Consider the following 12,093-nt stretch of genomic DNA (forward strand, 5'->3'; position numbering starts at 1 on the left):
ACCGTGAAACATTGTGGCGTTAACGAGGGCTGATTTTGGAGTCGCATACATGCGACGTATGTTCCGCCTTTGATGTACTAAGTTGCGCCTACGTACACTGCTAGTGGTTCGTTCTCGTACTGTTTTTCAAGGGACTGCGCCATTGCGGTCCTGCGGGCGTCGTGTCTGCCTGGCAACATGTTCTTGGCTACTAGTTCTACGACTAGTCTACTGGTAATGTCCGTGTATGAACTTGAGTTTGCACACACCTCCTGAACGGGGTGGATGTGGAGTTTGTCGAGAATTACGCTTTCCGCAACAGTGCGCGACATGCCAGTCACTTGTGCCGTGTTATGGGCTTCGATTAGCTCATCGAGCGTGTTAAGAATTCCCGACTGCAGCAGTCGATCTGATTTGGCGTATTCTGTCAGACGAAGGGCCGCCTTGTATGCTGTTTTAATGATGCTTTTAAGTGGCTCTTTGTTATGCCCCTGCGAGGGGTGGCAATGCGCCTCATTAGCCAGCCTATCGGGTGCGCCATAAGGCGTAGCCGGCGAATCGCGTCCTTGTTTTGATTATTTTCTCAACGAACACGTCGAGAAACCCGAATGCGGCTACGGGGGCATTGGATGGTTGTCAGTGTGCAATTCGATGGGTTTTCGAGGTTACGGGGGCTGTCTTTGAGACTTGTTTGTTCCCAATAACTAACAGTTTCGATTTACCCGGTGAACACGAGAGGACGTTCCCCTGCACGAAAGAGTGTAACGTGCCGATAGCTCATTGTAATGATTGTGCAAACTCTCCATCGGATCCGGAGTTGTACCATGTCTTCGGCGTGTATAGAATGATGTATATGCGGGATAGCATCTAACAGACGCCGGAGGTCACTCATAGTAATGTTAATAAGAAAATACGAACCCTTTGCGGGGTTCCTCTAATGCCTAGTGTAATGTTGTTGCTATTTATGTCCACGAAATGTAGCGCAGCCTTGCGCAGGTTCAGAATGGTGGTCGTGTAGTCGTATGCCGTTTGCCTACGCTCATCAATGACCGGTTATGGAGGTTAGCAGCGTATGACACACTGTCAAAGGCCTTACTCACATTGAGTCTCAGGATAGCACGCGCGGCTCTTACGCGCTTTGGATCTAGAATGTCTTGCTGTATCTGTCACAGGATGTCCAGAGTCGAGAGAACTGCTCGAAACGCAGTAATGGACGTGGGAAACGTGTTTCCACGTCGGCATTCATTTCGAGCCTGTTTAAGACAACGTGCTCCATTACCTTTCCTAGACATGACGTGAACGCAGTTGGGCGGAGGTTCCAAATCCCGTGTCGTTTTCCGGTTTAGGAATTGTATCTGGAACAGAAAAATTGAAATTGAAAATTGTTTCTTTTTTACCTGCCGCGGTAGCGCAATGGTTAGAGCCCTCGGCTACTGATCCGGAGTTCCCGGGTTCGAACCTGCCCGCGGCGGCCGCGTTTCGATAGAGGCGACACGCTAAGGCGCCCGTGTGCTGTGCGATGCCAGAGAAAATCAAAGATCCCCATGTGGTCGAAATTATTCTGCCTTTCTTCTTTCACTCCTTCCTTTACCGCTTCTCTTACGGCAAGGTTCAGGTGTCCGCCGATATGCGAGACAGATACGGTGCCATTTCCTTTCCCCAAAAACGAATTTTCGTTTTTAAATTGGTTTTGAGGCTGGTTCTCTGCTAATTGGAGAATTCTGTTGGCTGCCCTCGTCCCATTTGCGCTTTACGTGGGCGCGTTCTGCCGCTTAGTGACGCGAGACCGTTACAAGCCCCGTCTCCCAGAAAATGCGATGTAATTAGCTTCATACCTGATATCTGATTTAATATTTTCAGCGGGTCCTTAGACCTAAGATATTAAAATTATTTTTGGAACATGGAGGAGTGCTTGGCTTGAAGCACTGTGGCACAGGTCGGCCCGGTATTGCAGTCTCCGAGATCGGCCTGGGGCATATTAGCGCAGTGCGTCTTTTCTTTCACTCTTTGCTCTCCTATCCTTAAAATCTCCTGCTTTCAGCACGTGGCATCGAGCGTGGCTCGGCTTGAGTCAGTAGGCAGGCCCGTGCTCTTTCCGTTTCCTTCTCGATCTCAGCAACAACAGTCAGTCACTCACTCAGTCAAAATCTGGTGTTCGCGTTCTCAGGGAATGACATGAATGCCTAAGGCAGGTGGCCCTCAGTGAGCAATCTAGGAGGCAGATGGGCCACCTATGTCCCGTTGCCTTGCGGCGTCATCCAAGCCTGCCCACCGGCACATGAGCAGGCTGTCCACCGCCGCTGGTGGTAGTTAAATGAATGATTTGTACTCGTGAAGAGCAATCTATCTAACCAAATGCCTACCGCTGGGAGCACCAGCCATCGCAGGGCAGTGGCGCATTGCTTAACCGCTGCACCACTGCGCCAGGGGTGGCATGAGGACTCCCAAGGATTCATGAGTGTGAAGTAGTGAGTGACCTGGTTTTGTTTGGTTTATGGGGGTTTAACGTCCCTGAGCGACTCGGGCCATGAGGGACGCCGTAGTGAGGGCTCCGCTATTTTCGACCACTTGCGGTTCTTTGTGGACTGACACCGCACAGTACACACACACCGCACAGTACACCGCACAGTATTTCGCCTCCATCGAAATTCGACCGCCGCGGCCGAGATAGAATCCGCTTCTTTCGGGTCAGCAGACCAGCGCCATAACCACTGAAACACTGCGGCGGCTGAGAGCGAACATCTGTACATATGCGAAATAAACCACTACGCTATCGTGTTATGCCCTTGAGGCTGGGCCTAATTGTCCCCTCCCGTTTTTTTCAAATATATCATCATTTCCATTCAGGAAATTCATTTGCTTTGTATACTTACATGTCCTGGCGACATTTGAGTCAAGTTGCGAGCATCTGATTACCGAATTTATTTTGTTTATTGAGTTTTCATTGAACAGGTCCACGTACAAAGACGAGACCCTCTTTGAGCACACACCACGGCGGACTCTCTTGCCAGCTCCCTCGGAAGAGGAATGGGACAAGGTCTTGGCCAGTTCAAGAAAAACAACACAGTTGACCCTCATCATGCGAGCTCGACAGGTCGCCTCCGACTGCAGCCGCCATCGACTGGCCCGAGTCCAAACTAATCACTTTCATTTTGTGGCAACAAAGTTCTAACAACCACAATCCCCTGTTGTTCCGACTGCTAGAAGAATGAATAGTACATGGGCCTGCCCAGTGCCTGAAGCTGAACCACAATCCCTGCCACGTGCAGCCATTAGGAGAGGTAAAGAAATGTGAGCGTTCAGAACTAGCGCAAAAAAGGATAGCGGACAAGAAAGAATGAGGACGCGGTTGTTGCATTGCGACTGAAGTAAGTATGGATAGGAAGGTGCACGGGCCTGCCCACTGGCTCAAGTTCAGCCACAATCGCTGCCACGTGCAGACAGTAGGAGTGTTGAAAGACCGGAGAGGAGAGACTGAAAGACAAGACGCGCGTCGCAACAACCGCGACATCTGAAGCAACGACCATTTTTTAACAACAGATACACTCGGTGACAAGGAGCCCTCGCCAGATTGGTGAGAGCTCCTAGATCCCATTCCCGTATTGCCAGGGAGCCACCTCGCCTTCTGCGGTGTCTTTTGTTGGGACTGAAGGAAGATTATAAATGAAAGTGCTGGCTTCCGGGGCTAGGATCTAGGGGCTCTCACACGTGTGGTTGGGGCGGTGTCCAGGCGCTGAGCGCTGGCCTTTACTAAGCAAGAGCGAATCACGTAGTTAGTCACATGACGCAACTTGCGACAGCGAGCGGTCGGAACGGCGGTCAGTGGAGTGGCGGAACGAGCGGTAGCAGTGTCACAATTCACGTGTTGGACATCTGAGCCACACGTGCGGCGAGCCGGAGGTAAAAATCATGCGTGATTTGACCTTCAGCTTTGCATTCGAGAAGTGGAGCTTTTCGCTCCATATAGTTGGGTGTGGTTCAACCCGGTTGACCCCAGTAAGACGGGCGAAAGATCGGTTAAGGTAATCGCACGAAGGTGAGCACGTGCCACAAGTTTTGATATAGTGAATGGCGCGTCACGCGATTTCTGGCAGTTGCGAGAGTGCCGTCGGCTCTGCAATGCAGTGTCACGTGACTCGATAGTTGCTTGGGGGCGAGTGCCGTCGGCTCAACCAACGCAGCTGCGGCAGGCGTGGATAGTCGCGTGGCGTAACGTCCGAGAGAGCATTTTAAGGGGAAAGCAATTCTTGGCTCATGAGTGGCATGGACGAAGTTGTAAACGGAAGTCCTAGACGGGAGTCGTCCGCACGAACTGTCAATCATGCGTGGCAAATAAAACAAAAATCTAAAAGTTGATTAAGCAGCAGTTCTAAGCAACGTATATGTAAAGAAATAAACCAGAAAACTGAAAATAGAAACTGTAAAAATAAAAAACAATTGAAATAAAATCGCAAGGATAGAATAAAGCAATAAATAAAAATAAAAATAGGAAAACAAAAAGGTTACATAAATAACAGAAAATGAAAAATTAAGGCAGAATGAGAACAGGGAAAGGCATTCGCATTTGTGCTCTTAAGCAGACTTATTTTTTCTTGCGGGGAGTCGCGGACGCCTGAACCAACAAGCGCCGGCGTCATCGTTCCACATCTCACGAGAAAATAAGCATTGCCCCATTTTGTTTGGGGCAGCTTCCAAGAGAGCAGTGGCGTGCTTTCTTTCGCATGTCATGATGAAACAAGCTGTTTAGATTATTCAGCCATCTGAGACACGCTAACCGTCCGCGAAGATATTAGACAGCTTTATCACACCGCGCGCAGTGCTACCTTTACCGGAGTACCGTGAGTCCGCGCGTACTAGGTGCACATGCACACATCGCCTTGACGGCGTAAACGGCAGCTGTGCGCGCGCCTACCGCCGCATCGGGACCAATCAGCTTGGGCGCGCTGCCGGTGGGCGGGCTCCCGAACATCAACACGGTGTGTTAAAGGTGTCCAATAGTTTGCGAGTTCTACTCTCGCTCGAGCCGCTGAGGAGGCGCCAACCTCCTTTATTACGCCGATTGCGCAGAGAGGACAAAGTGTCCAGGATTTGTCAGCCTAGTTGGCGTTTTCTGAAGTGGTTCTTTGAAGAACTCTTAATTGGGCTGACTTTCGGCTACGAATACCTGCGGCGAAAAAAGCGAGAAATGTTTTCGGCGGTCAACGTAAGACAGGATCCCTGCGTCTCTCGGCCGCGGTGACTTTAATGCTTGCAAAGAACCTCCGATTGACTCCCAAATGTAAGTACGCAATCTCGAGCAATGTAGGTGTCTTTGATCGTGGCTGCAGTCATTCTAGATAATACTAGCCGCCTTTTGCGTCAGAAAATGTTGCAGCCGCGTGCCAACGGCTTTGTGCAAGAACGAACAAACATGAGGAACTTTCGCGGCACTGCGTCCTATTCAAGAAGAGCCGATCACATATTTTTGAACGAAAAGAGAGTTGGGTCAGCAAAAACTCGACAGAAACAACTTAAGATTGCTTTCGTGCATGATTTAGAGAGTTGCATAGTCCCGCGGGGGAAATGTTTTCCTGGGCCTCCTGTTCGCGCCTCTGCCGCATTGCTTCCGCTTCACGTTGTCGCAACTCAGGATCGTTTTCGCGACGTTGCCTAATTGCCTTCGCTTCAGGTTTCCGCAACTCGACGTTGGCCGCGCGCTTCTGTCGCTTCGTGTCCGCTTCACGCTTGCGTATTTGAACGTCTTAACCGTCAGAGATTAGCTTTAGGCGCTCGTACCGTGGCGGTAATCGTGTGTCTTGCAGCCCGCCTCTGCAGCTGTCACGCAGCATTTCTCGGCTACCTTGGAGCCGGTAGAGAACCTTCATGGGCGCCCTAGTCCTCCTGTTGACGTAGACGCGGTTGCCTCGCAAGTCGCATACCTTGATGTCGCCGTTCCATCGCACTGCATCGCACACAAACCATCGACAAGGGAGCTAAATAGAGAGTGACGCACGCGCGGCCGCGAAACCCTCGGTGGCGCGACTATGTCATGCAGCAAGTGGTCTGATGCTGGCACCTGCTGGGCGGCCGGCCCGACGGATCCAGACACCCTCGCTGAAGCCTGCGAGACTTTTGCCGGCATCAACAATTTTCATAAAGAAACAAGACGCTGTTTCCTGCTTCCCCACCTGACCACGACCGAGCGCAAGTCAACCTGCTTTGCAGATTGCAGACGCACTCAATTCTTAGGCACTCCAGGCTGTCACTAATCACCGACGGGGAATACGGACCCACATGCCAAAATTGCAACGGAGAACTCGCCACTCAGCTAGGCGCACATCCTTTGTCAATGCGAAAATAACCGGGCACTGTGGGCTCTCCTGCCAGGCTCCTCTGCGAAAAGCTGGGACCAACTCGTCACCCAGCCAGACGAGACCACTCAACCTGCACTCATTCCGTGGGCCCAAAACGTTGCCCTCCCCCCCCTGGGGGCCACACAGGACCCGCCTACCCTAATTCCCGGTACCTGTGGCAATTAAAGTTGACTCGTTCAACTTCTTGCCATCTCCATAGCACTCCGATTTTTTGTGCCGCGATGCCAACTACAAGCTTTAAAGTAATGCGACATATAAAGCTTTCGCCTTGAAGTAAAGTACATGAATACAAACACATGACTATATTAGTGCTCATAGAAGGGTTTCTACCCATGACATCTAACACTTCTCTTCGAGGTCGACGTCGCTTGTTTCTTGTCAATCCATCATGAACAAATTCACAGTCCTGTCGACATAGTCGGTGAAATTATCTTGTACGACCGGAAGTAGCGGCGAAACCGTTTCACTCTGTCCACCGATGCCGAATAGGTGCCCAAACGTGGACTCGGTGTAGTTGGCTTGTATTCTGCGCGGCGTCGACGTCGATTGTTGTGTCAATCGTCTGTGCGCTACTCGTCTTGAATGCATAGTCGGGCATGTCGTCAAGATACTTCTTCGCGTTGCGCACTCTAAAGAGGTGGGTGTGAAATAGAATAAAGTGTCATCTAGTACATAAAAACGAGTCAACCAGACGACAGCTTACTCCATTTCTATTTTTATGTAGTAGAATTCGTTCTTTAGACCACACGTATGTGACGACGTGAAGGTTGTCATCATCGGTCACGTGCTGCAACACTGCGTTGAGCGTTGTCATGGCCTCCCTGCCATGTACGTGGTGAAAGGGTTTCACGGGCTTGCCCTTTTAACGGCGATTTTTAGGCGAAGGCAACATACAGCAAAATCACTTCCGATGGTCTGTGTTCGGTGTCAACGTAGATGGAGTGTATGTACTGACATGCAGTTCTTTTCCACTTTACCACCTTCACGGTGCCATTTGTGATGCCTACGGCAAGCGAGAGGTGCAGTTCGATGTCAGTGCAGGTTAAAGATGCCCAGGTGGTCGAAATCAGTCCGGAGGCCTCCACTAATGCACCGCGTTCTACTCTTCTTCTTTCACTCCCTCCTTTATCTGTTCCCTTACGGCGCTTTGCAGGTCTCCCCCGATATGTGAGACAGATACTCTGCCATTTCCTTTCCCCCAAAACCAAGTTTCATTTTACAATACATTCCAGAATTTTTGACCAAGAGACAATCTTACATTCTGATCAGAATAAAGAACATGGTCCTTTTTATTTAGGACACAGGGGTACACCACAGGGCATGGTACTCTCTCTTGTGTTGTTCAATCTGGCTATGGTGCACCTACCGGCCCAGCTGAGCGTCGTCGCCGGTGTGCAGCTTGCTCTGTATGCCGATGACATCACGCATTAGACCACGCAGGGCTCCCTCGGAGACACTGAGGCCAACTTACAGGAGGCGGCGACCATAGCGGACCATTATGCTAGTCACCACGGCATCGAATGCTCTCCCAAAAAAGTCTAAATTTGTGCAAATATGCCCCTCACCAAAGTGCACAGCCAAAATTACTTTGTCTCTTGAGACAGGTCCAATCCCTGAAAATATCGAACACATGGTACTGGGTTCTTTATACATCAACACAGACATTCAGAAACGACATTGACCAAACTTCATAACGTGGGGGGCCAGGCAGGACGCATGGTCCGCCGGATTTCTAACAAGCGCGGGGGTTATGATGCAAGGACGGCTTGCGGCTGGCGCATGCCTTTGTAACCAGACGAATACTGTATTCGACTCCGTACCTGCACTCTAAGTCATCCTCCGCAAAATTATTAAGCGGACTCTGGACCTCCCCGCGAACACCTCCAACCAGCGCCTCCTGGGGCTGGGCATGAACACATTTCGGGAGCTCCGGGAAGACCACTTGACCAGCCAATTTACACGTCTCTCGAAGACATCGTCGGGTCACCGCCTCTTTGCCCGACTGCACATCCAACACACCACTGTAATTGGAAGAGCCAGTACGCATTCCATCCCAGTGGAGATGCCCCCTCTACGTGTGCCCTCTTGCCGCGAACATGAACTGTGAGGACCATAATAGCCGGCGCCTGGCGGGGGCGAAGCCCTGGCCTGACACTATAGATTGAAACCCGGCGTAACCTACGTTGATGCCTGGAGAGCGGGCGGGGCCAGTGCGAAAAAGGTTCGTTGTCTGAGAAAGGCATTCCTTAACGTGCTTGAATAGAGCCAAGCTTTTTTTTACACTTACTCAAAGTTTTGTCCCCGTGCAATTTCTCCGCTGTTAGTCGAAAGCTAGCGTTAAGTTGCTCTATACTTGTCCAATTCGAAAACTACTACAAGGTAATTTGTATACAAAAGAAAAATTGTTGCAGCCTTCATCGCCTTCCATCGTTCTCACGTGCTTCGGCCTTTGCTTCTTTGAAACAGAATCAATATGCTATTTTCTTTTTCGCAGCCTTGGACGCTTGGTCGCTTCGGCAAAGCTCGGCCAGCAGCATGAATTTCGGCGTCATGCGATAAGAGCCCCATGCCCAGATACCTACATCAGGCATAACGCCCCAGTTGCGGGAAACCGTCTTGCAGCAGCCGATCATGTTCATACATCGCACGCTTGAGAGAAGCACAGTAACTGGGCGCAAGCGCCCTGTCACGTGGTATTTTTCAAATTGGCGGGCTTTCTTTGGAACGCTGAAAAAAGGACCACGTGAGACATATCGTGTAGCAAACAATTTTTTTATAGGTTTCTGAAGGTTCTTTACAACTTTGCGTATCACACTTGGGGCATGCAGCGAATACGTAAAAAGTTGAGGAACTAAACAAAGCAAATGAACTAGTTAAGGGGGAAATAAAAAAAAGCCTGAGTAGCTCTCGGCTAATGCCAACATTATGCACTCGGTTTCATTCGCGTCCGAAGTTCCTTCCATTTTTAAAACCTTGGCTCAAATTATGCGGGACACCCTCTATAATGGATATCCGAAACATGGCAATTTATAATTCTTCATTTTTTTTTCGATGCGTGGCTACTGTGAACGTTGTTCTGTACAGTAATCGCAGGCTTAAGCTAATGTCCCTTTGGTTTAATTAATAGTTGTGTCCAACCAATCGGGTAAGATATTCCAAAACTATTTCGTTACTTCGAAGTTCAGATATGGAGATGGCTAGTCGTCGTTCGCCGGAGACGGATTTGTTAAGAACAGCATGGAAGTGTTGCCGACGTCATTCTGACGCTGTTGTCGTTTTAAAATGTCGCAATTATTGCGTGTTGTGACACCGAATGCATTCCAACAGGCCTTCTAACCTCTGCAGTTTTCCTCAATGGCAGAAGCTTCTCTTGGAGTCCCATATGATTCCGCGTCCTCTATAATATCTCACTAACCATAACCCTCTCGTAAATCAGCCCGATTAATCCCAGTTAAGGACAATGGCTTCTCCCATATCCCTGAAACTAATCGTGTCCTTTGACATGTTCAGCCACCTTATCTCCGAAAACTACTTAATCTCATCTGTCCATCTGATTTCCTGCCACCGTCTGTTTCGATTGCTTCCTCCTACAATCCGTTGCTACCACTCATGGCTATCGGTTATCTGCATTCACATCATATGTATTTGCAATGTTTCTTCTTGATTTCAAATACGCTATCATTTACCCGAGTGTGTTCTCTGGCCAAGTCTCCTCTCTTCCTGTGTCTTATCGGTGCTTCTATTCTGTTGATCTAAAGACCCGGTGTGCTGTCCGCAACCTAACTACAAAGCTTTCCGTAATTATAGGCAATGTTTCTGCTTTGTATGGAAGTGCGGGAAAGTTATAAATGTTTAAAGCGTGCGTAGTGGAGGATACTGGAAATGAGGTATTCATGACCTGAGAGTTGCCGCTAAATACATGACAAAAAATTAAATTTTTTTATTTCCCTGGTTATTCCCATCGCGTGGTCTTAATGAGCGGCTATCTGCCCTTACTAGATGCATTCATGCTTCGCATACAAAAGTAAACCACTGTGCCCTTACGAGACCAGTGAAAAAGCTTTGTACATCTCTGAAATATGTTGGAGGGCCACTTTTATACTTTGCCTGTCTGGGTACTCGATTTTTGTTTACTATCAGTCCCCTAAGCTACTTTTCTAGGCAGTGTGATCAGCCAATTGAGAATTGCTTGGCTATTACCGATCAGCTCTTACCGATAACTCTTCTGAGTCCACGGTGCTGAATACATATTTTTAACGCGCGGTGAAAAGTACTGAATAGACACTGCCGGCCTGCTGGGACGTCCTTTATCACTTTCCTTACGGATGTTTATTGTACCTATAAGACCGCTATAGTTGTATTTTTCAGCAACTTTGCATACTTATCTCTTAAACAATGTAAGGCAATGCCCACGGGACTGCTTTGTGTTCAAATAAGTGAAACGTTTTCTCCTACTACACGCAGGACAATATCGCGGTTGCTTATATTCTGTCTATATCTTTATCACCTGGTTCAAGGTGTGAACATGGGCCACAGCCACTCGCCGTTAGGAAAGCCAGCCACTTTCTTTTGTCAACGAAAGTCTACGATTTCTCAAACGTTTCAACGATTACCTTAGTGAATGTCTAGCATGATCTTGGTACGTTTGCTTATGCAAGCTGTGCTGCTCTTGTATCGAGAAATTCTTTTGTTCAGCTTATCCCGCTGTCTGTGGTATAGGAAATCGATCTTGAACTTTTTTATTACCTTAGAGCGTTTTCAGCGCTCAGCGCTAATTTCGCGCTTTTTAATGCACGCGAAGCGTTGCAGTGAATATTTGAACAATAAAAACTGATGATGATGACTGCCAGCGCCAAAACAAAGAGCATTATTACGGACGGAATGGTGTTCGCTGCCTCGTGGTAGTCGGAATTGTTTTACGATTCGACATGGTTAAATCTTTCAGCTTAGTAGAACCAGAACCCGGTTAAAAATAATTTGATTTGCATGTGGAATAATTTGAACATTTGACCATACTTAAACGCAAAATTTTATTTCGTGTGCCGTACGCATTTTTATTTCCTTTGTTTTCCTTTTGTTCAGGGCTTTTGCTCGGCTAAAAATCCGGCAAAGAAAACGCATTATTTTTCTTATCGAATTTCTATCGTGATCAGACTGATTTCCTGAAGCATGAAGAGTTAAGAGATGAAATATCTTCACTGTAATCTCTAGAATCGCCTAACTGCCAGCCTCAGCGGAGTAGGACTCCGAACAGCCGAATACAGTCTCTAAACCATTGATATGTCATGCTTAAAGCAAATAAGTTTTGAGCTATTTTTGTTGGATGAACACAAGTCACGCAGGGGCCGATGGCATCTCGCGTCTTGTGCTAGGCAGCAAAATTTGCAATTAAGAAATTTTCTTTTCATCGTGGTAAACCACCTATAGCTTCGCTACATGCATTGTAGACGTTCAGGCGCACCGATCTGCAAGAGACAGGTTTCAATGAATTAATGGAACCTTCGCATGATAAGCTAAGGATTATTTCACTCACGTTGCGGTTGAGTATTTTCGCTATAAGACTTTTGCTCCTTAATTCAAATGGTATTAAGCAGCAATCTACACGTCTCAACATCTGAAAGTTAATGTGGGGATGTTAGAGGCAGACACAATATTTTAGAATGTGAATATGAGGCGAGGGTGGCGAAGAATTTTGCAGTCCTTCAAGTCCCACGAAGCATCGGCCCCCTCAGTGATAAGGGCACCTCGACTGCTGCGCCAA

The sequence above is a fragment of the Amblyomma americanum genome, chromosome 11 (genome assembly GCF_052857255.1).
Source record: "Amblyomma americanum isolate KBUSLIRL-KWMA chromosome 11, ASM5285725v1, whole genome shotgun sequence".
Classification (NCBI taxonomy): domain Eukaryota; kingdom Metazoa; phylum Arthropoda; class Arachnida; order Ixodida; family Ixodidae; genus Amblyomma; species Amblyomma americanum.